Source organism: Acartia tonsa, chromosome 2, assembly GCF_053477335.1.
Source record: "Acartia tonsa isolate MP-2025a chromosome 2, ASM5347733v1, whole genome shotgun sequence".
Lineage (NCBI taxonomy): Eukaryota > Metazoa > Arthropoda > Copepoda > Calanoida > Acartiidae > Acartia > Acartia tonsa.
This window is the reverse complement of record NC_137261.1, coordinates 33,482,845-33,509,383: the sequence shown is the minus strand read 5'-3', so window position 1 is coordinate 33,509,383 and position 26,539 is coordinate 33,482,845. Positions and strand designations below refer to the sequence as shown.

The 26,539-nt window shown below is 31.9% G+C and overlaps 1 protein-coding gene across 4 annotated transcripts in view; it reads right to left on the bottom strand.

Annotated features, from left to right (window-relative positions):
- Window positions 1-18,713: 18,713 nt before the first annotated feature.
- Window positions 18,714-26,539, bottom strand: part of LOC145311635 (uncharacterized) — a 44,611-nt gene continuing 36,785 nt past the window's right edge. For all 4 annotated transcript variants that reach the window (XM_080150573.1, XM_080150572.1, XM_080150570.1 and 1 more), the window contains exon 32: window positions 18,714-18,842. The gene's annotated coding sequence lies outside the window, so the exon portion shown is untranslated. The remainder of the gene's footprint in view (window positions 18,843-26,539) is intronic.

Genomic DNA, 26,539 nt, shown 5'->3' with positions numbered 1-26,539 from the left:
ATAAATCCCTTAAAAAATTGTTAATTTATCAAAATCAATCTTTAAAACAGAAGAAAAGTGCAAAAATATCGTTTTTCCATTAATTTGTTTTGGATTTGCATATCTTTTTGGTTCACCAGTTTTTACCCAAAATGCTGTTTTTGAGATCTTGTGCTTCATTGGTGCCGATTAAAAAAAAATTAACGGTGGAAACTTGTAACCAAAAGATGCATCTACATTTTATATTTACAGTAAAATCATCCTAAATGAATATTAAAGCTGCTATTCTGCAAATTCAGATTTGCCTATTTTTTTGGTTCGCAGTTTAGATAGCTTTAATGATATTGATTATCTTTTCTGGAATGCCATAGTGTCGGCAGATTTTCCAGAGAGATCTTCTGTCTAAAGAATCAAATACTTTTTTGTAGTCAATGAAGTTTACAAAAAGCTCAGAGTTCCATTCCTTGGATTGCTCTATGATGATTCTTAGAGAGGTTATCTGATCAATAGTGGAACGGTTTGGTCTAAATCCAGCCTGATTAGGTCTTAGCTTTTCATTAACCTTCTTCTTTATTCTATTAAGAAGAATCTTACTAAGGATACGGCCAGGTACTGAAAGGAGCATTATCCCTCTGTAGTTTCCACATTGGGTCAAGTCTCCTTTTTTGGCTAGTATTGAGATATGTCCATTCTTCCAGTCCTCTGGGCATAACACATCATTCCATATCTTTGTGATCAGAGGTAGGAATGCCTCAGCAGATGTATCTAGGTCTGCTTTTATGACCTCAGCTGGGATGTTATCAGGTCCAGCGGCCTTGTTATTTTTCAAACTTTTAATGGCCTCCTTGATTTCCAATAGATTTGGCGCTCGACAGTCAATGTCAAGTGCATCTGAGGGTGGAATCTCAGTTTCTTCCTCTGGAACTGGAAGATTCAGCAGTTCAGTGAAGTGCTCTGCCCATCTATTTAGCATATCTTCATCAGTTTTAAGGAGTGAACCATCCTTGTCCCTGATTTGTGTACTTTACCTGCAATGCTCTTAGTAATCTCATAGAAATCTTTCATTCTATTTTGATTAGCAGCATTTTCTGCTTGCATAGCAAGGTTTTCCAAGTGTTCTTTTTTGTCAATTCTGACACTTCTTTGGATTTCCCTGCTGAGCATCTTATACAGGTCTTTATCTTCTGGAGAGTTTCTGGAGAGTGTCTTTTGTCTTACCTCTCTTCTTTGATCCATGAGATCAATGGATCTTTGAGTGATCCACGGCTTTTGGTTAGCCTTTTTGAAACCTAATTTTTCTTGGCTAGTATCATTATAAACTTTTTTGATACCTTGCCAAATATCTTCAACTCCATCATCTTATTGAAGAGTCAACAACTCAAATCTGTTCTTTAAAGTGAGCTTAAACTCTTGTAGCTTTTCAGAGTTTTGAAGGGTTGTTAAATTATACTTTTTCCTGGGGTTAGGCTTTGTGTCCTGCTTTTTAAATCTAAGCCGAACTTTAGAAGATAGAAGATAATGGTCTGAATTAACATCAGGTCCTCTTTCAACCCTGACATCAAGGAGAGAACCTTTAAAACGTCTAGATATACAGATGTGATCTATCTGATTAAAGGTTCTTTGATCTGGTGATCTCCAGGTGGCAGTATGAATCTTCTTGTGTTTAAAGATGGTTCCACCAATGACAAGTTTGTTTTCAGTACAAAAACTTACAAGTCTATCACCATTGTCATTTTCCTTGCCATTACTTAAGCCTAGGCCATATCTGCCCATGACTTCTTCTAAATTCTCATTATTACTCCCCACTTGAGCATTGAAATCTCCTAGGAGCATGGTCAGGTCCTTTTCTTTATGACCATTCTTAAATACAGAGTCAAGCTGGTCATAAAATTCGTTTTTGACCTCTGTATCTGCTTGTTCTGTAGGAGCATATGCTACTATTATTCTCAGATTGATGTTTTTCTCTGAGGATTTGAAGTAAGCCTCCATGATTCTTGGACCATGGGGATGCCAACTGATCATGGCCTGCTCTGCTTGCTTGGTCAGCATAAGAGCCACCCCTTGGTTATGTCCTAGATCCTCATTCATATGGCCTGAGTAAAGTATTTTCAAGCCAGAATGATGTTTAAACTCTCCATTATTTGTCCACCTTGATTCGGTGATAGCCAGGATATCAAACTTGGCTTTACGCATTTCTCAGCAAATGTTTTCTGTCTGGCCTGACTGAAACATTGTCCGAACATTCCAGGTGCAAATTTTTGCTGGTCTGGGGAATTCAGAATCATCCGCCTGACTGGTCCTGTAGCGGTTTCCCAGCCAAACATCATATTGTTGTTTCCAACCTCTACTTCGTTCCCGAGCCCAGAGTTAAATTGGTCTTTACTTTGTGCAGATTGAACGTGAGCAGGTTTTTTCTAGGGAAGGATTGTTAGCCCCACCCAAACCCCCTGAACTGGGGGAAGTGACCAGAATTCAGTCTGGCATCTACCCTAGGACCTTTCCAGCACAGTAGGATTCTTCTGGTGTAGCTCCTAGGATCATTGATGCACGGTGCAGGATGGACGGCGTGCACGTAACTGGTCTCCCATCCCATTTTTTTATTCAGACTCCTTTAATTTTTTTGTAATAGTAAAGCGTTATTAAATAATTACTAATTTTTGTTCTCTCTTTATTTTAAATTTTTAATATCTTTATTATGGAAGAAAGAGATGGAGGAAAAGGTAAAATTGAATTTGAAATTTATATCACTTTTATACAGAAGTTAGATAAACACCTTGCACTTTTTATCACAGGTTAAATGGATACTTAATTCAATATTTACTGAAAAAAAATGCATTTTTACAATATTTATATTATACTTTATGTTTGTATGGGTTGTTTATCTGTCTTTGGTGCAGATACTCTCTCTGGAGCCAGTAAGTAGTGTGTCCAACTACATCTTTTACCCATTATTCCTGAATTTTTCTGATTTAAAGGGATAGTTGCATAAAGTGCATTTCAGAAAAATGACTTCAAGCAGAGGTCAAAAGTATGACATAAAACATATAGAATTTTGGATTACAATAAATAACAAGCAATTAGACATCACTGAATTAGTAATCATGCAGTTTTTGTGAAAAAAGGCCAGCTATTTTCATAAAATATATTCAAAAATACGATTTTCAAGTCTTGTTATTTTTAAAACTACGTGGTAGAAAATTAAAATTCTTTCAAACATATGCCCTAAAAATGTAGTTTAAGCCATTGAACAGAAAAAAAAATATGCAGTTTACTAAATTGAAGTTTAAATGCATTGCATGCAACTACCCCTTTTATCAAAGGCTAGACATCATACACATAATTCATAAACACATATATACACATATTAACACATATATTGATACACATATAATATATATGTATATAGAAAAAAAAACAATAAAAGCTAGAAATTATCACGTACAGCTATTGAAGGTCAAATCAAACCTTTTTTTTTAGCTGAGATCAAGTAAAATTTTGCCTTTAGTGGATTTATCCTTCAATGTAATAATAACAAGATGTCTATGATCCTAAAAATTCTCGCTAATTCTCCTTTACAGTGAACTTCTTATAAGTTCGGGGAAAGCTTATTACTATACTTTTACAAAAGTTTTAAAGCATCTACGGCAAAAATGAAATTTGACAGGGTACTTTTTTAGTATTTATTAAAGTATTGGTGGCTGCTAATGAAGCTAAGACACGGCTGAAATTTTCTTACAAATGAAGGCAAATACAAAGCACTACTTCTTTGTCAGTCTATGTGTTTGATACTATAAATAATGGATGCAAATATTGAAAAGGTACCTGTCATACAACACATAATACAACCAGACCCAATACAATTATTTTACTTTATGGATAAACTGTTTCAATTATTCTATCGTTTGATTTATAGTTTAAAGTTTATGTGAATGACTATCCAGATATCAAATATGTAAATAAATTAACTGGATTTCATCTATGATAATATTCACAATTATTAGATCTTATGAAAATGTAACAAAATTCATTTAAATTAGACCTTTGTGGATAAATATAAAGATATCCAGTTTCTTTAAAAAGTTGATATGTTTCATCCATGTAATTTCAAGCCATAATATCCAAATATTTTTTTAATAATGTAAATGTTGTATCCATGTACATAAAATTGTATGTCTATGTGAATACAAGTCAGAATATCCAGATCTTTTGATAAATTGAGATTTATAAGGATATGCTTATAATACAAATGCACACACACATACACAACTCTACACACACATAACTCTATCAAACTACGAAGAAAACAAATATTTTTTCATGGATAACGTGAAGTGGATGAATTATTTTTTGTAGGCTGCTTGATAAAAGGTTGCTAAGGTAAAAACTAAACACTAAATCCAACAGCCTATATAGTTGCTTCCTTAAAAATAGTCTTGTCTGCTATTTTTGTAGTTGATTAGATGTTATACATAGAGGTGTTAATGTGATATTATGATGGGCAAACTATTTTTTTTACAAAAAAAATCACGAAAATAAAATTTCAATTAGTTTAAACAATTTAGAGATAACATGTACAATTCATTTAGGATGTTTGTCTGCAAAGGTATCACTAACCAATGAACCATTTTGGTTATAGCATAGAATTTAATACATTATCCTTGGAATGCAGGCTATTTATCTAGTTTTTGCCAAGCCTATGTCAAATGTATCTGCTTAATTTAACTGAATTTGTTTATCTCAAAAAAGTTGTGAAAATTTGAAAACTAGGGAGGAAAAAATTGGCTGAATCTTTAAAGAAATGTGTTTTGTATGGTTATCGTATATAACTGAATAACATCTAAATTTATTCAGGGATAAGGGATGGGAAACGTAGGAAAATATTATTTCAGGCCTATTTCAAGCCTAGGCCTATTTCTAGCCTAATAAACCAGTTTTGGGATAGCGCAGTGGTTCGTATAAAATGCTAATGAAAAAGCTGTGTGTGTGTGTGTAGATAAAGTATAGAATCAAATTCAGGTAGCTAGTTTAAAGTAAAAAACATAACTTTTTATAAACCTATATATTAATGGCTTTTGTTAAAATGAAGTTTTTTCTCTCCCAAAATTTTTTATCTTTTACTTTGGTAATTTGAACTGTCAGAAAGCTATCGTTGGGTTTCCCTCAGACAGATTTTAGTTTGTATTATTTGCATTTTTATTAATGAGTAAAAATTTTATTTGAAAATTTCATTGCTAATTAAAATTCAAAATAAATAAATAAATATGCACTTGGGTAACATTCTATCAAGTTCTTTGGATACTATACTGGATATAATGTAATGATATATCTGTACTGTACTGTAATGAATGAGGATCTAGGACATAACCAATTACTATTACATTGAAGGATAAATCCACTAAAGGCATAATTTTACTTGATCTCAGCTAAAAAAAAAAGGTTTGATTTGACCTTCAATAGCTGTACGTGATAATTTCTAGCTTTTATTGTTTTTTTTTCTATATACATATATATTATATGTGTATCAATATATGTGTTAATATGTGTATGTATGTGTTTATGAATTATGTGTATGATGTCTAGCCTTTAATAAAAGGGGTAGTTGCATGCAATGCATTTAAACTTCAATTTAGTAAACTGCATATTTTTTTTTCTGTTCAATGGCTTAAACTACATTTTTAGGGCATATATTTGAAAGAATTTTAATTTTCTACCACGTAGTTTTAAAAATAACAAGACTTGAAAATCGTATTTTTGAATATATTTTATGAAAATAGCTGGCCTTTTTTCACAAAAACTGCATGATTACTAATTCAGTGATGTCTAATTGCTTGTTATTTATTGTAATCCAAAATTCTATATGTTTTATGTCATACTTTTGACCTCTGCTTGAAGTCATTTTTCTGAAATGCACTTTATGCAACTATCCCTTTAAATCAGAAAAATTCAGGAATAATGGGTAAAAGATGTAGTTGGACACACTACTTACTGGCTCCAGAGAGAGTATCTGCACCAAAGACAGATAAACAACCCAAACAAACATAAAGTATAATATAAATATTGTAAAAATGCATTTTTTTTCAGTAAATATTGAATTAAGTATCCATTTAACCTGTGATAAAAAGTGCAAGGTGTTTATCTAACTTCTGTATGAAAGTGATATAAATTTCAAATTCAATTTTACCTTTTCCTCCATCTCTTTCTTCCATAATAAAGATATTAAAAATTTAAAATAAAGAGAGAACAAAAATTAGTAATTATTTAATAACGCTTTACTATTACAAAAAAATTAAAGGAGTCTGAATAAAAAAATGGGATGGGAGACCAGTTACGTGCACGCCGTCCATCCTGCACCGTGCATCAATGATCCTAGGAGCTACACCAGAAGAGTCCTACTGTGCTGGAAAGGTCCTAGGGTAGATGCCAGACTGAATTCTGGTCACTTCCCCCAGTTCAGGGGGTTTGGGTGGGGCTAACAATCCTTCCCTAGAAAAAACCTGCTCACGTTCAATCTGCACAAAGTAAAGACCAATTTAACTCTGGGCTCGGGAACGAAGTAGAGGTTGGAAACAACAATATGATGTTTGGCTGGGAAACCGCTACAGGACCAGTCAGGCGGATGATTCTGAATTCCCCAGACCAGCAAAAATTTGCACCTGGAATGTTCGGACAATGTTTCAGTCAGGCCAGACAGAAAACATTTGCTGAGAAATGCTTAAAGCCAAGGTTGATATCCTGGCTATCACCGAATCAAGGTGGACAAATAATGGAGAGTTTAAACATCATTCTGGCTTGAAAATACTTTACTCAGGCCATATGAATGAGGATCTAGGACATAACCAAGGGGTGGCTCTTATGCTGACCAAGCAAGCAGAGCAGGCCATGATCAGTTGGCATCCCCATGGTCCAAGAATCATGGAGGCTTACTTCAAATACTCAGAGAAAAACATCAATCTGAGAATAATAGTAGCATATGCTCCTACAGAACAAGCAGATACAGAGGTCAAAAACGAATTTTATGACCAGCTTGACTCTGTATTTAAGAATGGTCATAAAGAAAAGGACCTGACCATGCTCCTAGGAGATTTCAATGCTCAAGTGGGGAGTAATAATGAGAATTTAGAAGAAGTCATGGGCAGATATGGCCTAGGCTTAAGTAATGGCAAGGAAAATGACAATGGTGATAGACTTGTAAGTTTTTGTACTGAAAACAAACTTGTCATTGGTGGAACCATCTTTAAACACAAGAAGATTCATACTGCCACCTGGAGATCACCAGATCAAAGAACCTTTAATCAGATAGATCACATCTGTATATCTAGATGTTTTAAAGGTTCTCTCCTTGATGTCAGGGTTGAAAGAGGACCTGATGTTAATTCAGACCATTATCTTCTATCTTCTAAAGTTCGGCTTAGATTTAAAAAGCAGGACACAAAGCCTAACCCCAGGAAAAAGTATAACTTAACAACCCTTCAAAACTCTGAAAAGCTACAAGAGTTTAAGCTCACTCTAAAGAACAGATTTGAGTTATTGACTCTTCAAGAGGATGATGGAGTTGAAGATATTTGGCAAGGTATCAAAAAAGTTTATAATGATACTAGCCAAGAAAAATTAGGTTACAAAAAGGCTAACCAAAAGCCGTGGATCACTCAAAGATCCATTGATCTCATGGATCAAAGAAGAGAGGTAAGACAAAAGACACTCTCCAGAAGATAAAGACCTGTATAAGATGCTCAGCAGGGAAATCCAAAGAAGTGTCAGAATTGACAAAAAAGAACACTTGGAAAACCTTGCTATGCAAGCAGAAAATGCTGCTAATCAAAATAGAATGAAAGATGTCTATGAGATTACTAAGAGCATTGCAGGTAAAGTACACAAATCAGGATCACACATCAGGGACAAGGATGGTTCACTCCTTAAAACTGATGAAGATATTCTAAATAGATGGGCAGAGCACTTCACTGAACTGCTGAATCTTCCAGTTCCAGAGGAAGAAACTGAGATTCCACCCTCAGATGCACTTGACATTGACTGTCGAGCGCCAAATCTATTGGAAATCAAGGAGGCCATTAAAAGTTTGAAAAATAACAAGGCCGCTGGACCTGATAACATCCCAGCTGAGGTCATAAAAGCAGACCTAGATACATCTGCTGAGGCATTCCTACCTTTGATCACAAAGATATGGAATGATGAGTTATGTCCAGAGGACTGGAAGAATGGACATATCTCAATACTAGCCAAAAAGGGAGACTTGACCCAATGTGGAAACTACAGAGGGATAATGCTCCTTTCAGTACCTGGCCGTATCCTTAGTAAAATTCTTCTTAATAGAATAAAGAAGAAGGTTAATGAAAAGCTAAGACCTAATCAGGCTGGATTTAGACCAAATCGTTCCACTATTGATCAGATAACCTCTCTAAGAATCATCATAGAGCAATCCAAGGAATGGAACTCTGAGCTTTTTGTAAACTTCATTGACTACAAAAAAGCATTTGATTCTTTAGACAGAAGATCTCTCTGGAAAATCTGCCGACATTATGGCATTCCAGAAAAGATAATCAATATCATTAAAGCTATCTATCATAAAGGAGGTGGAAACGTAATGTATAAAGGTAAACTTTCAACCTTTTTTGAGATTGTAACAGGCGTCAGACAAGGATGCCTTCTTTCTCCCTTCCTTTTCCTCCTTGCCATTGACTGGATCATGAAGAACTGTGAAAGTAATGATGGCATTCGCTGGGAGCTATTTGGCAATCCCAAATATTTAGGAGATCTGGACTTTGCTGATGATATCGCTTTGTTAACAAGCAATAGAAGTCAAATGCAAAGAAGGACTAACAGGATAGCTGAAACCTCCAAGAAAATTGGACTAGAAATAAATGTTCCTAAAACCAAAATACTCAGATTAAATGCAAATTCCCAAGAACCAATTACTATTGGAGACCAAATTCTTGAGGATGTAGATTGTTTTGAGTATCTTGGAAGTAAAATTGATGAAGCTGGAGGCACTTTAACAGATGTTAAAGCTAGAATTAACAAATCTAGGACAGCCTTTGCCAGCCTGAACAAAATTTGGAATTCCAACAACATCTCCATAAAGACCAAGTTAAGACTGTTCAAGTCAAATGTTCTCTCTGTTTTGCTGTATGGGGCTGAAACTTGGTTCCTAAACACAGCAGTGGTCTCCAAGCTACAGACATATGTCAATAAATGTCTAAGGAGAATCCACAAGATCTTTTGGCCAAATAAGATCACAAATGCTGAGCTTCTAGAGCGCAGTGATATGTCAGACATTAAACTGACAATAAAACAGAGAAAATGGAGATGGCTGGGGCACACTCTAAGGAAAGGGCATGATGATATAACCAATCAAGCCTTGACTTGGAACCCCCACGTAGGAAAGAGGAAACCAGGTAGACCAAAAACAACCTGGAGGAGGGAACTCTTAAGTGAACTGAAAGAAAAGAAAATTCCATCTTTCAGCAATGCCTCAAAACGTGCCCAAAAAAAGGAAGATTGGAGAACCATTGTGCATGGCCTACGTTCTGCCGAGAACTAAAAGGCAATGATGATGATATCTGTACTGTGTTGTATTGTACAAAAATTAGGGTGAAGGTGTTGTATCAGTTCCGTACTAAATTTTTAAAATTCAAAATACAACATCTAATTTATAAACTACCAAATGAAAATTCGTAGCTACCTTCTTTCCAAAAAAATAATCCCGTTATTTTTGTTTTTTCTATGTGGCCCTTTTTTAATGTTTAACTCTAAGCAGATTTAATAATTAAACTAATGTGATCTAACACCATTTATATTTATTTTTTCGTAGCAGACAAAATCATTTTTTTTCTAGAATTGTCTGCTTTTAAAATTTCCGCCATCTGTGAACAGAACACTATTGGTGTAGAGCGGTAGCCAATATGAGCCGTCCGCCAGTAAGGTCATTAAATTAGGCAAATGGTAAAAGTTGCATGATCCCTTTCAAAACCAGGCCGAGACCTAATTTATGGCCAGGTTTCCTATCCCTTATCCCTGAATTTATTCTATTCAGAATGCATTTTTCGTATCATTATAATATACTTTCTTTTTATTAACCTTAACCCTGTTTATCATTCAAGGATAGGAAGTTATATATTCTATCTAATTGGTATCAGTACCAATACATTTTTATTACTTTTTTTAACATGTTGATTTTTAACTTCCATTAAAGGGTGTAAAAATAATCGCCCACAATTTTATTTAAAGCTAATTTTTCGTTTGATTTTATTCATGCTCAAACAAGGGCAACAAGTAAACAATAATGAATTGAAGCATCACGGCTAAACTTTCATTGAAAATATTCGTTTGTTTGTTTTTCTTTGCTTTATGAATGCTGTGATTCTTGGTTTTTATAGTTACTTACCGAGATGTATGCCATCATACCAGTTTAATCTAGATTCAGATTCTTAACCTTTATGAATATTCATAAAAGGGATGACATTATCAATAAGCAGCTAAGTACAAATATAATAAAAGATGTCAGCAAACAACATAAAGAGTAGTTACCTATAAATCAGAGGAATCGTCTTAGACAATTTAAAAGCAAATTTAATTCATCAAAAATGCTACATGTCCCTTTATCTGTTCAAAACATATTCACCTACAGTCCGAATTTTATGATTATTTTATTATGCTGTATGATAATGGGAATTTTGCTATAAGTCTTATCCGCCTATCTTGTAAAGGAGGCGAGAAAATCAGCTGTAAAATATAATGCGCCTCAAAAGCTGCTTAAAAGCAGTCCGACTGTTTATACTATGTTTTATACTTAATTATGCTCCATAATGATGTAAATGTTGACAAAAAGTTTCAGCCATCTGTCTGTTGTAGAAGCCGAGAAACCCAATTACAAAAAGTAAAGCTGCTAATCACGTTTCCCCCCCCCCCAAAAAAAAACAGACAGACAGACAGGCATAGAAATAGATATAGAAAAGACGTGGATATTATGGCAGGTTAAAAATTGTCCTCAATTTAGGTTGTTGCTTGGAAATCATTTATTGGTCTGTTCGTTCATCCAGTAGGAGGGAATGGGGTAAAAAAGGGTGGAAAGGGGTTAATGTTATTTTAGCCAGCTACAAGTTTCTTATTATTAGAGTATATGATAATATGGTGTAAGATCCAGATTTAATAAATCATATATGCTTAATAGTCCATGCTAAGTGGTTGGAAGGTTTTTGTGTCTTGCAAGACTACTTAATACATGGAGTTCCCCATTCTATGGAAGCTTCACATACGTCATTTTTGTTATGAATTTAAGTCATTGTAGTTTTATGCTGTTTTCTATCATGCTCAAGATGCTAAGTGTGATAATTAATAATAAATATCTAATGTTTACCTTTTTTATTATTGGATGTAATCGTACTTTTATTACATGAAGTATAATGTAATTGTCTAGTTCCACTGAAGATATGCATATCAAGTATTAATATGAAGTAATGTCACCTCTTACATATTATTATTGATAATGCTATAATAGAAGGAAAAATGACCAAAATATCATATACTATATTTTTTGTGTTTTAAGAAATATAATTTGAACACATCTTTCTTGTTTCTCCCTAAAAATGTATTTAACGAGATATATATTGTATGCTTAACTTTTTGTCATCTTACTATATTGTTTTCGCCATATGAAGACTAATAAAGTAATCTATAATTCTACTACTGTTTTGTAATACTGGTAATTTCAATATTGAAAGAATTTCCTTTTCCAAAAAACAGGCACTGGTGGCTCTTCCAGACAAAGGTCGTGCAATTTAAATGATGATTGTACATAAGGTGTTATTTTACCTAATAGCTTGGGTATTCTTTTGAGGGAGTTTGTATTGGTGTCACTACTCTAACAAAGTAGCAGTAGATCTCAACATCTCTAGTATAAGTTGAGTGGTTCAGACTCGTACTCGACACCTTTCTGACATCAAGCATGCATTTACTATATGCTGTGGGCTCAAAATTAAGCATATCTACCATCTATAAATTTATTTTTTCCTTATTTTTACTTCGAAATTTTTAATCAATTTTAACATTTTAGGTTTTATAACTACTATGTACTACTATATGATTATAACTAACTATAGTTCTGTATTGATATAATATAAGCAGGCAAGGTAAACAGTGGTAGACTTGATATATTAGGAGTACTATTTATATTGTCTATTTCATACCTCATTGATTTTTATACATACACTGACGTAGATCAATTCCACAGATGAACTTTTTGTGTGACAGCGACTCAATTCAGTTGTTGGTCAATAATTTCTTTTACGGTGTTTTTTTTCAACAAAATAATGATTTTAGTTGTTGCGCTACTGATTTTTGTTTTTTATTCAAATGTTTAATTTAGCAGACAAAGCGAATAATTCATAACTAACAGCCAGAAGTGAACAACATGATCCTTGTATGTGTAGTAATTGCAGTCAATTTTTACTAAAACCAATAAAAGTTTTGAAAAATAAGTGCAGTTGTAACCTTTTATAATATAAAAAAGGATTTTGATTGCCTTTTATCTGAAAAGTGTATTTTCTCCATAGGAAACGTCTAAAAACTTCGGGTTTTTAAAACCAATAATTTTTGTAATAAGTTGTACTAAAACATACTTTCCTTTTTAAGTTGAATTATTCTTTCTTATTTGGGGAAGAAAAGATGAAAAGGAAAGTGCAATTCCTATCAATTTATGATGATAAAATGATTTTTTTAATTATAAATTATTATTTAGCTATCTTTTATAAATAAACTACAATATCATTCAAAGTAAAAAAAAATATTGACTGGACTTAATGTGTAGTGTATGCGGAATTGAAAGTGCAATTTTCTACTTCTCACACATGTGAAGATAAAAATTCCACTAGACAATATTTGTCTAGGCTGCTTGATGAGAGGCTTCTATACATGTAGGATCTTATATAAGAACGTCGACGTTTTTTTGGGAGGGGGAGTTGGAATTTATCAATTACATTTAAATTTAAATTGCCTGAATTTAGTTGAAAAACAAACCTTAAACATACAAGTATTAAATTCTAAAAATAACAGGCTAAAAAAAATTTTAAGTCATTGTATACCAACTTTACCCTCTAAAATTAATAAAAACTAACCAAAAAACGTTTGTAACAGTCTCTGACAACTTCCATAAGACAGACAGACAGACGAATGTCACTATCGACCTGAAACATTCTACGCACCAGGATTTAGCTACCATACGTTTGCAGTTGAGTGTGGCCGCGTGTGGCTTAAGCTTTGAGTGGCTGAATAAAATCTGATGACCGTGATTCTTCTAGTAGTTTATTCTTTCTCTGAGCTTCTGAAAACTTCTTGAGCCTTACTTTAATGGATAATAGGAGGCTTTTTAAAATTAGTTTTTCTATAGGAATCCCATCCCTACCATGTAGGACACATCAAATTAGGTAGCTATTCAGTGGGAGGACAGGCAGAAAATTGAATAAATAGTGAAAATTGACAATATAGCTACTATATGAGAAACAGACAATACACATTGGGCTAACAAACAGGAAAAAGTTGACCAAGAAAACATAGGAAAATTAACCCATTAGTGACGAACCGGCTTTTAACGCCCGGTTCCAGAAAATGCCGAAAAAAACCGGTTTTCAGTTTCAGGATTGCATCATGCTCGCATGAGCCTAACCTTTACTGCGCTGTTTTTCAATTCCCCCCAGAGAGAAGCGTTTCTATCTATTCGGTCGGCCACAATCTTTCATCAAAAATGGGTGAACCGAGAAAAACAAGGTGATTTAAAATACCCCTTCTAACTTTTTTGTTTATGAAGTAAAGTTAGTGATTTTTTTTCGTGAAATTTAAAGTTTATTGGCAACTACATTCATTTGTGAAATCGTTTTATTCAAATTATTATTTTTTATATGATTTTTTTATCGTTTAATTATGTTCTATATAACTCCGGTTCGGCGTGAGTAAAAATACCCGAAAGTTTTATTGCCCGGTTCGGCACTAATGGGTTAACTTTTCAACCATTAGATATATTAGATATTTTTTATCATTTATTATTCTCTTCAAATGTAAAAATTTCTTTATTTCCCAATGATAAATATAATTGATAGATAGATAAATAAAAGGATCGATAGATAGATAGATAGACTGATATATAGGGATAAGACAATGGCCGATAAATTTATGTAGATTCCCAATGATAATCAACAATTGTTAGATAGATAAATAAAAGGATGGATGGATATATCTTGGTTTAGACTTTATTACATAAATATTTTTAAGGGGTGGGGGGGGGGGGGGGGGATATGTTTTTTTCTCTAAAAAAAACAATACTATTTTAAATTTTTAGGAGTATAAAATTGACAACAATGGCCGATAAATTTTTGTAGATTCCCAATGATAATCAACAATTGTTAGATAGATAGATAAAAGGATGGATGGACAGATAGATAGATATATCTTGGTTTAGACTTTACTACATAAATATTTTTAAGGGGTGGGGGGGGGGGATATGCAAATTTGATGGTTTTAGGCCATTTTTGTTATCTTGATATTACTGTATTATTCTATTCTTTTGTTTGTGATATTTTTTAAATACTTTAGGCCAAAGATATGTGATAAGTCTTTTCTAGTCTTTCCTTTATCAATAAAAATTATATTTTTTTATATATTTGTCAATTACTGATACTACTAGAATAGTTGCTACTCTATAATTCACTTTGGACGTTCAAAAATTACATTATCAATATCCCTCCCATTATTATCAATACAAATATTAGCAAAAGTTTTAAAACTTCTTCGAAATGGGCTTTTTTAACCGAAAACGGCGGCACCTATAGCCAAAATCTTAAATGTGATATAAATTGTTTTGTATGTTAGTTGTAGCTCTATCAATTACATGAGGTTATGTAGTTTTCAATTACGGATCGTATCGTAGTTTTAAAAAGTGTTCATCTCACTTTGGGCGTTCAAAAATTACATTTTTAACTTTTCGCGCCAAAAAACCGGGTATTTAGGTCGCAAACGGGCTTCAATGCCGGGGGAAAGCACCAAAAAGGGCCAAAAACGGTTATTAATGCCGCAAGGTTTTTTTACTCACGCCGAACCGGGTTTTATTGCAACTTTCCTGTGCACGCCACTAGAGCAAAACAAAAAAATACGAATTCCGTTTTGACCATTATAAAGCTTCCCTGAAACTTTCAGCTCGATCGGCCCATAAAAGTGGCGCTCGGCACTAATGGGTTAAATAAAGTTAAAATTCACAATACAATCACATAAAATAATACAATTCACATACTACGAATGATAAGTTAGACATGTCAAAATTATGTTTATGTAGTCATAACGTAAATAAGTCGGTAAGTTAAAAATATGTCCGCCACGACTTTAAATTAATAGCCTTGTAAACCCTTGATATTATTGTTTTGTAAACTTTATTACAGTTTTCTACATTGTTGACTTGAGATTGGACGTGTGTGTACTGTGTGTGTATGCTTATATGCAATAACCACCAGAAGCAAATTTTTAAAATTTTACTATTCAATTTCTTTTTAAAGATTATCTATAAAGGTTTTGGAAGCAGAATGTTTATATTCATTTGTTTACATTAATCTTACTTTCAACTTCATTTGTATTCCAGCACAGTGTAAATTGTAGAAGACAGGGCCCAATATACAATTCTTATTCTGCCAGTCATTCTAAATATGAATTCTAGAGACCATAAGGCAAAAGTATGGAACTTAATTTAACATTAGGTTAGCCCAGGCAAGAACTTTACTGTGAACACATGAAACAAAAAGCTTTTGATACCATTATGAGTTTATCTTTTACAGTTCTCATTATTTACATACCCGGATATATATAATCTAAAAATAAAAAATCCTTTAACTAAAAATAAAAACCTTCAACTTTAGCTATTCTATTGTTATTTTTAGTGTTAATTTAATATTATATTGTCCCAGGAGGTAATGAATTTTTCAACCAAACCTTACAATTTTACCACAATTTATAAAGTATTAATAGATTAATGTATTCTATAATATAACGTAAAAAATTTCAAAGGGATAGTATGTAATAACTAAAAAGTTAATTCTATAACCTTATTTTCTATAATACAAATCCTTGTTTATAGCTCTTTTTTATCGGCAATAAAATACTTCAATATGTAGACGACATATTTCAAGTTATAGTGTTTTATACTACGTGGACAATATAAAAAGGAGAATTTAGTCCAATAGAAGCCTAGCAAACACATGCAACATCTCAGAGGAAAAAGAACACTGAAATGTGCTAAAGTATTAGGGTAATATTGCAATACAATCAAAAGTTATTGTCGGCCATATAGGTAAATGGTTTGAGGGTAGCTGTACTTCAAAAACAAGATTTTCTAAACTTTTAAAATTTTATGAAATGAATGCAACGGGTCTTTTGGCAAAGTTGTTTTTATACAAAGGAAAATTATTCAAGTATTAGGTAAATTTTATATAGTTTGCAATATAAAATGAAACTAACATTCATTATAAAAGGCAGTTAGACTTTCGCAATGCCTTTAACAAATCTAAAGATATTAAATTCTGTTTGAGTAATAGGTTACGGTATTGTCTTCTGATTAAGGGTGTGCACAGGGTTTGGTCAGGGGGGGGGGGTTAGCGAACGAACCTGAAAATATTAGAAATCGATTTTTCTTAAAGGGTGTGTAATCCAACATCAAGAGAGGTGTTATATTATCATCAGGGAAAAGGGAATGTGATTCTGACGAACAATTCTAAAGGAAAATTTCCGCACAACCCCCTTCCCTTTTTTCTCTCCTCAGTTACATGAAAAAAAACAAGTTTTACGCCAACCTTACCCCAACAAAATATTAAATTTTGCGACAATTTCATTTGGAATTGATGGTACACACCGACAAACCTCCTACTGCGACAAACGTCCTAAACCTCATAATGCGACAAACCTCCTAAAGGGACAAACGTCCAAATGCGACATCTCTTTAGTAAACGTCCTGAAAATTTTCAAAACTTATGAAATAAAAAAGATCTTCCAAATTTAAGGACAAGATCCTCCAGTTGTAAAAATATTTAACAATATAAAATTCAAAATGGCGATAAAACACAGGGGAATATTTTGGAACTAAATTTATTTTTTGAATAACTGTAACCATAGGCTAAATTTTAAAAATCTGTCCGACAGTTCTCCAAAAGTCTGTTTATATATATATTTCCTCTTATTTTAGAACATTTTAAAATCAAAGGAAGATTAAATTTTTGAGAAAAAAATTAGGACGTTTTACTTAAGAGATGTCGCATTAGGACGTTTGTCGCATTAGGACGTTTGTCGGTGTACCGAATTAATTGGCTTAATAGCAGCCCCTAATTATCATAAGGTAGGTCTGAGCCTAAGAGTGTAAGACAGACTAGGGGCAGTGATGTTACATCAACATACTCAAAAATGAAAAAGGCAGAAATACATACAGATGGACAGAAACAATGATAAGTTTCAAACCCTCCGAAATTTTAAAAAATGTCTTTTAACTTGACACCTCCCTTAACTGAATGTAGATCCTGTCAAGGGGGATGGGAGCTTCTGAAATAAAACATTATAAAAAGACTAATTCCTTTTTTTTCAAAAAGACATAAAAAAATAAATCTTAATATACACACAATAGTTAATCAAGATAATTCTCAAAGAAGATTTCACACAGAAAAGAATCCTAAAAATGTAAAATTCTTTTGTATAATCATGACAAAAAGAACTCCAGTAATATATTTTCATTTTGAAGCACAAATTGAAACAATTGAGACCAGAAATGTCAACTAGCAGAAGCAGCCAAGCTAAAACTAAGGATATTAATGTTAAGAAGCAAATAATGAAATAGAATTTAAAGGTTGAATGATTTTAGCCATATTGCTTTGCAAATCTTGCTAACCCACCCCCTTAAACAAAGCAAAGCTTTTCTTTAATTAGGGATAGTCCTTTAGGAACAGTTAGATATTGCATTAAATTAAGCATGTTAGAATTGTCCAATCTATTTCCAACTTTGCATGGTAGTTAATTTAAGCGTAGCAACTATCTTAATGTTACCAGAAAGACCGTCCGTTCATTTAAAACATACTGTTTTTTTTTACTTTTTTGACAAATAATTTTTATGATATTATCATATTCATCTGATTTTTGGTAAACTGATCCCTATTACAACAGGGTATAATGTTATAAGTGAAGCATTTAATCAAGTCTAAAAAATATAAGTATGCCCTTAAAAAGAATCCTGTAGACTTGTACATTTATATTCTGCTTATTCAGTTGATACTCCACATGTGTGAATATTAGTGTGTTCTACCGTTTCATATCTTCGCTTTTATGGATGTTGTTATCCTCGTTTCTTTGCCTTTATGCTACGCTAACTATTTATTATGCGCGTCTGATATAGCAGTGAAAGGAACAATTTTGATCATCTTTGTTTAGGACAGTGTTTGGCCAAGATTCAAACCTACCACAAATTAAAGAGCAGAAAAGCTACGTGCTATGCCACCATTGCTGGTCTATACAAGACTAAATTAACAGGGTTATTAACTCCAAAGTAGCTTCGCAATATAAAATCATGGAAGGAAATACAAAGAGATTTTCAGTTGTCACAAATCAAAATGAATATATATAAAATTATGTACTTTTTGTAGAATGACTCAACAGAAAAATTCACAAATTTAAAATTTTACCCGTCTATTTTGACTTAAAAGCTTGCAAAAGAATATCATGATTTATTGAAGAAAAAAATAAAAATCAGGTACACAAAAATCACAAACAAATAAAATATTACAGCTTTATCATTTAAAAGATTTTATTTCTTGTTCTAGCTGCCTCAGAAACCGCGTCTGAAAAAAGGAAAATATTAGTTACATAGTAAATATATATAAATACATTTTTTTCTTCTTCAAGTTTAGTGAAAAAATTGTCTAGGAGAAAGAAAAGGTAAAAAAATATGAAATTAAGGATTAGTTATTTAGATTATTTTGTGGTTAAATGATATCTAAATTATATTAGAAATGATGAATTGTATCACCATGTTGTTTACTGCAATAAAAAGTAAAGTAAAATCTTTATTTATTAGAACTAAATGAATTTCTAATTGGTATACTAAACAAACGCACAATTCATTTAGTTTCAATTCTAAATTGTAAAATAACAAACTTGACATAAACAAGGATGAAACTTGTATAAAATAAATGTCAAAATTTATAATAATATTTAATTCAAAATCAAAAACAAAAAGTCAACTTACAATTCTAGTGAAACCATGATTAAAGTCTAAGTAGCCCAATTTTGAAATATATACAACTTTTAAACTTAAGGATTTAAACATCTTTCCAAGTAAATGCCGACTTTTTATATACATATATATCTTGAATATGTAACTAAATACCTAAATAATGATGCATCAAAATTTTGACGTACAAAAATTTATGAAAATCTTTGCTATAATAAACTTTACAAGAAATTAAAGAAAAAAACTGGGCAGAGATAAAAGTTTGTGTCTCACAATAGAAATAAAGAACTAAGATAAAGAAAGTTTTGAGATTAATGTTAGTGGACATGTAGCAGCCACAATAGCATATGTACAACAATATATATACAATGCAATAGAGGAATTAATCTTAAGATTGGTATATGGTTTATGGTTATTATTCCCAAAGACTTTACAGAATGATAATTACTAAATCTTTAATGCATAAACTTAGTATTGAATCACAAACTATGCTATATTATACAAGCTATAAAGAGCTATTAGGTTAGGCAATCCAAGTGGATATACATGGTTAACAGGAGGACATTATCTTGGAAAAAAGAGACTTCAAATATTATAAAAAGTTGCACATAAATATGAATAATACTTTTTTCTCAAAAGGTCTACAAATATGTAATCTAATATAGTCTGGGTAAAAGACATTTATTTGTAGACTGACTAAAAGCAAATCAATTTAGTTTAAATTAAATCAGACTTGATTCAACAAATTAAATAAAAGTCTACATAATTCGTTGAGGGAATTTACTTTGTATTGATAATTTCGTAATTACTTAAAAGAAAAAGTTTAATTGTAAAATTTTACCCATTTATAGAGTACAAACAATTAAAATCCAATAGATCCTATTGAAAACAAAGACAAGCTTTTAAATGCCAACTCTGCTAAAACCATTCCTCCAAAGAAAATGGTCTGGGGAGTCTATATGCCCTGAGAACGAACAAGACATAAAAAGGATTTAAAAAGGAATAAGCTACCGCCTTGAAATAGAAAATAATTCAAATTTCTATTAATAAATCTCGAATATCTATATTTGTACTTTGTAAGTAAAGAAAATAGCAGCCTTATTGTTTTGTTTACAATCTATGAACTTGGTATTAAACTTGGGACAGACATAAGCTAAGCATAAAATGATAGGTAAAGAAATTCTTTAGTAGAACATCTACTCTATAATTAGGATTTTTCATTCCGTCACAGTGATTTAGATATACTGTTAACACCAGCCTCTACCAATAACGAAAGTAATTCGGAAAAAATCACGAAACCTATACTTGTTTTTCAGCTGTCGTTGGGGGGCAAAATTAGACGACCTCTCCATTTGCCCCCTATATATTATTTTAGATTTATTTCGCTTGTTGGTTACACCTTATTTCTGTGTTAACACGGACAAAACTAAACTGGCAAATGAAGAAGTTAAAGACGACTAATTGAATCTTTGGTCTCACATAAGCACACACACAATAACAAAACTTTATATTGAGGACAAATATATTTATTTTAATAAGAAAGGTGAAACATGCTCATGGAGCCTATTCGAGCACCAGCCCCAAAGTTACTTTGCGCCTGTAGAAGCTCAAATCCATTCCTGGTGGTTTCTGCCGGCAGCAACAATGAAAGAATGAGTTAAGCTAGGTTTTGGAATTTAAAGAAGTTATGTGTAGGTGTATCATGGTACATAAGGAGAAGCAGACAAAATAAAATTGAAGGTACATTAATATTATTATATGGATTAAATAAATTTTTTTGCACAAGTCTTGTTTGATTTATACTTGATTTTCATCCCCCCTCCCCTCCCTCCGAACCTCCTTTAAAATGTCTTTGCTCTTGGTTAGGTTTCTTTTTTATTAGTTATGCTTCCTTCATTAGAATTACTTATTGAAGGTTTCGCCACGGATGAAAGAAATGAGTAAATAATATTTTTTTGTCAAATATGGGACTGTAGGCAAGATAAGGGCACAAAAAAATCCTTGGGGACTCCCCCCCCCCCCCACCAAAAAAAACTATCTTACCTTATAAACATTTTTCGTTCATAATTATGAATAATGCTTATAGTAGAGTAACTGGATCTCCAGGTGTCTGTCTGTTAGGGGATTTTTTTTCCCTGGCTTTTTTTTTGAAATTCAAGTAGTGCAATTATTATGCCTTTTGGTGAATAAATACTTGTGTTAGAATTTTAACTATTTTGGACAAGTATTATGCCCAGTAATTTCACTTTGAAATTTTGACGCCCCCCTTATTGGGGTCATGGCTTCATGGTGCTCCCTGAATAGGTCTTGAGGAGTAGAATCAGGAATTTTTGAAATTTTCAAAATATCTCGTTCCTAGCCTGAGAAAAGTTCAAAAACCCCTAAAATTCTTTTTAAAAAATTGGCCAATATTTAGAGGTTTTTTGAACTTTTCTCGGGCTAGGAACGAGATATTTTGAAAATTTCAAAAATACCATGAACCCATAATTCTGATGCAATGATTTTTTTACCCCCATAAGGGGGGGTCAAAATTTCAAAGTGAAATTACTGGGCATAATACTTGTACAAAATGGTTAAAATTTTTACACAAGTGTCTTTTCACCAAAAGGCATAATAATTGCAACTGCACTACTTGAATTTCAAAAAAAGCCGAGAAAAAAATCCCCTTCTGTCTGTCTATACTAAAGGATCTCGCCAACTGCTGAAACAATATGGTTCTCCTTTGCATGTAGCTTCTCAGAGATCCTGGGAAGGTTTTTTTCTATTTTGGGAGAGGGTAACACCACCCTACCAAGATAAATCAAAAAATTACCCTCTTAATTTTTTAAAAAACTAACATTACAAATGGTAGTTGATCGACAACCCCGTCCAAATTTTATTTTACATTTACTTTTTAAAACGAAAAATAAAAAATGTGATGTGTCGAAATCCGAATTGAAGGAAAGGAATTTCCAAGATTATCTATTAGTCCTACTATTAAGGAACGAAAAAAAAATTAAAGCTAAATTCTTCCCTTATTGTTCTGTTCATGGATACTTGTGATTTGCAAACATTTTACATTCCGCTTCACCCATGTAAAAAGTTGGCCACTTGACGGGGCACTTGTCTGAATACCAAATAAGATTTTCTCAATTACAGAGAAAACTTGCAAAATTGTTTTTAGTGGTAAACCTTCTTTTAGTATATGATCAGTGTGTGAGTCTGTATGCCTCTATCATTATTTTGTTAACTCTTTATTGAATTAAAAAGATTTAACACGTTGGGATGTTGTAAAAGTTTAACAGCTCACAAGAATACTCTGATCTGCTCTATAAGGTTTATAGTGTTATTTTTTAACTATATTCAACATAATCAAAAAATTTTATGTAAGTTAAAATTATGTTATAAAGAAAAATGTCTCAAAATTAGTCTCTCAGTTATGAGGCTTGATACGTTAATCATAAGACAATAAAAAGACCAAAAAATGCATCAAGTAAATTTCAGTTTCAAACTCTCACTTTATGCGTAAATTCATTTCTGGAAATTAGAAAATCTAAAAAAAAATAATTTTTCAATTTTCATCCACTAGGATTTCCCGCATAATCATAAGAAAAAAGTATAAGGATTATTATTTATTGATTATGAACAAGTTCACTTTTTTAGGTTCTTAAAAATAAACTTTAAAAAGAAAACTTGTACAATTTTAAAAATATGAATATTTAATTTTGTTATCATGGATAAGTGTAAACATCTAGGGGATGGAATTTGAACTTGAAATTTTCAAACTTGGGGCAGATGCATGAAATGCATATGAACTAGAAATCAGTGAACTAATCTTTTTTCCTGTTAGATAGTTACAACATTTACGGGGCATTTAAAAGAACTTACTTTTTCTACCAATTACTTTTAAAAAACAAGACTTGAAAATCACACTCTTGTGATTTATGCAAACCAGACATATGGGTTATTTTTACATTATCAGTTTGGTGACTATTTTAGAAAATCAAAATTTCTTATAATTCTAAATGGTATTATTAAATGGTATTATTAGATGGTATTATTGTTATGCTTACAATAATTTTTCTGAAAATGTGACTTTTCTCATCACAATTTAAACATTTTATGATGTAAAACAAAATTCCTGGTAAGTTAATTCTTCTTTCAATTATCTTTATGGCAAACTTATATTTATCATATTCTACAAAAAAAAATTAAGGTTCACTACTCCAAGTAACCACACTCATTAAATGCACTTCTTGCAACTATTTCTTTCTCAAATATTTAATTTCTTTGAATTTTCTGAAAATTAACTTAGTAACTAAGAGAAATTGAAAATGCATACATATTTGGTTAGTAATACAGAAATGGATCATAAACTTTGGACAAGAACGAAAAGCTTATTTTGAAATTGTCGCTATTCATTTATAATAACAATGCTGAGCATTTAAAAAGAAATCTAATGTATTACATAATTTTAGCAAGAAATGACCATCCTGCATAGACAAATTCAATTTAAACCTGGACATATATGCAAATTTATATCAAAGAAAAAATTATAGGTATAAATATTCTCTTTGTGTAAGAAAATAGGAAATCTCTTTTTTTGATTGTATAGAGAATAGAGTTTAACTTAAATATGAAATTTGATTTAAGCCTTTTTTTGTCCTTTTTAGGTGAACGTTTTTTACTTAACAAACAAAAAGCTCCTGAGGGTTAGAGACCACTTCAGGGGCTAGAAATATATTTTACTTTTTCTATAATTTGAACAACAGTTTTTTCTAGGGGCCATTTCTCTTGGAAGGGTAGTGGTACCCTCTCCCAAAATAGTTATAAGCCTTCCCGGGACCTATGAGAAGCTACTCTGTTAAAGAGAACCCAATTGGTCTAGCGGTTAGCAGGAACATTCGGTACATATAAACAGACTAACATACAAACACACATCCTGTTACTTTATTATAAGGATAGACAAGACTACACAAAGATAATTTTTTGTTTGGGATGATGCTATCAAAATAGGTTCTACTGAAATTTTAATTCAATCAAGGACTCAATAATCTTACATATTGAATGAAATTCAAATATCGAAATTTTCTACCTATTCAATTTCAGTTTTATATACCTATCCAGTATCCAATCCGATTATATAAAGTGGTAGGATTTTTTAGTCTGAAGCTTAAGATTTCAATGAATACTGAACTGTTTGAGCTATCATTTAAAGGAAGATTAACAAAGGCTTGGGATGGTTTTATGCTATTTTTCTTTTCATCGTTTCCCTTTTAGATAAAAAAGCTATAGATACTAGGGGCGCATCTGCTAATTGTTTTGTTATAAAATAATTTGAAAATTGTTTAACTTATCAATATAACAACTGAAATTGTAAACCAAATTGAGATATACTTTTCCTGCAGATTAGTATAATTTTATGGTCTCCAGGACCTTAAATTAAATTTGTTCAAATGGATGGTTAGAGAAAATGTATAAAACTTTAATTAATCTATTTTGATGGTATTATGGAAAACAAGAAAGCTCTACAAAAGTTGTTAAAAACACAATTAAATCTGCAAATGGAAAATAAGGAAGAAGGCTGAATTGGCAAAATGAATGTGTTATATGCAGAAACTTATAGAGATTTTTGCTATTGAATTTTCTGTTTATCCACATTAGACTTACAAGCTGTGTGTGTCTGGAGCTTTAAAGTGATTTGGTGTAACACTATGACTCTGATCCTGACCTATAAGGATGTGGGGCCTATATCGGATTAATGAGAATATCCCTGGTTTTGACAGTTTTGACACAACTCCATGGATGAAGAGAGAGGATTTAATCAGGGATAAAAGATTTAATCAACAAGCAAAAAATAAATTGATTGATTAAAAACATTTTCATGATTCTTAACTAAAGATTTGTTGAATACCTAGACAAGACAAAGCAATTGTAAAGCCATTGGACATATTAAACCTATAATCATCTCTTTATTATTGAAATTTATTACCTATCACTGTTTGATTTTTACAAATGTTATTATCTATACCTGTATTCTTGATATGAACTAATATTATTATCTATACCTGTATTCTTGGTATGAACTAATATTATTATCTATCCCTGTATTCTTGATATGAACTAATATTAATATCCATCCCTGTATTCTTGGTATGAACTCATATCATTATCTATCCCTGTATTCTTGATATGAACTAATATTAATATCCATCCCTGTATTCTTGGTATGAACTCATATTATTATCTATCCCTGTATTCTTGATATGAACTAATATTATTATCTATCCCTGTATTCTTGATATGGACTAATATTATTATCTATCCCTGTATTCTTGATATGAACTAATATTATTATCTATCCCTGTATTCTTGATATGAACTAATATTAATATCCATCCCTGTATTCTTGGTATGAACTAATATTATTATCTATCCCTGTATTCTTGATATGAACTAATATTATCATCTATCCCTGTATTTTTGATATGAACTAATATTATTATCTATCTCTGTATTCTTGATATGAACTAATATTATTATCCATCCCTGTATTCTTGATATGAACTCATATTATTATCTATCCCTGTATTCTTGATATTTACCAATGCATTCTTAAAACTTTATCACCACTAGAAGTTAGCTTTCAAATATAATAGCAACTAAATTACAATATCTTTCAAAAAACTAATTCAGTTATTTATTGACTTTAAAATTCTTGCTGAAATTGGTAAGATACAACAATATGAAGACAAGAAATTTTATGGAATAAGCTCAGCTCTATATCTTAATATTTGATAAAAAACATAAATATTTTAAACCATTCTTTTATTATTCATAGTAATCTATAATACAAAGTAGAACGATGTCTGTCCGTCTGTCTGTCCGTCTGTCCGTCTGTCCGTCTGAAGCTTAAGATCTCAGTAACCACTGAACCGATTGGGCTCTACTCTTCAGGGAATATACCTACTGGTCCTGTGATGGTTTTAAGCTATTTTCTTTGGGGGTGGGACACCCCCAACCCCCCCAAAAAATGAAAAATACCCCCCCCCTCGAAAAAATTTTTTTTTTTTACTTTTTCTTTTTAAATCTAAAATACGAAAAATTAGGTTGATCAAACCTCTTGGGGCAAAGCCCCTAGAGGCTAGGGGCGAAGCCGCTAGTTTTACTATAATATGTTAAAAATGAATTATTATCAGTTTGACAAAAACAAAACATTTGACTGAATCTATGGGGTTTAAACGATTTTCTTAAATTTTCTTTCAATAAGAAAGGAAGCTATGTAGTGAATTTCAGCGTTCTATTTGTGTTTTTTAGTCTTAGAAC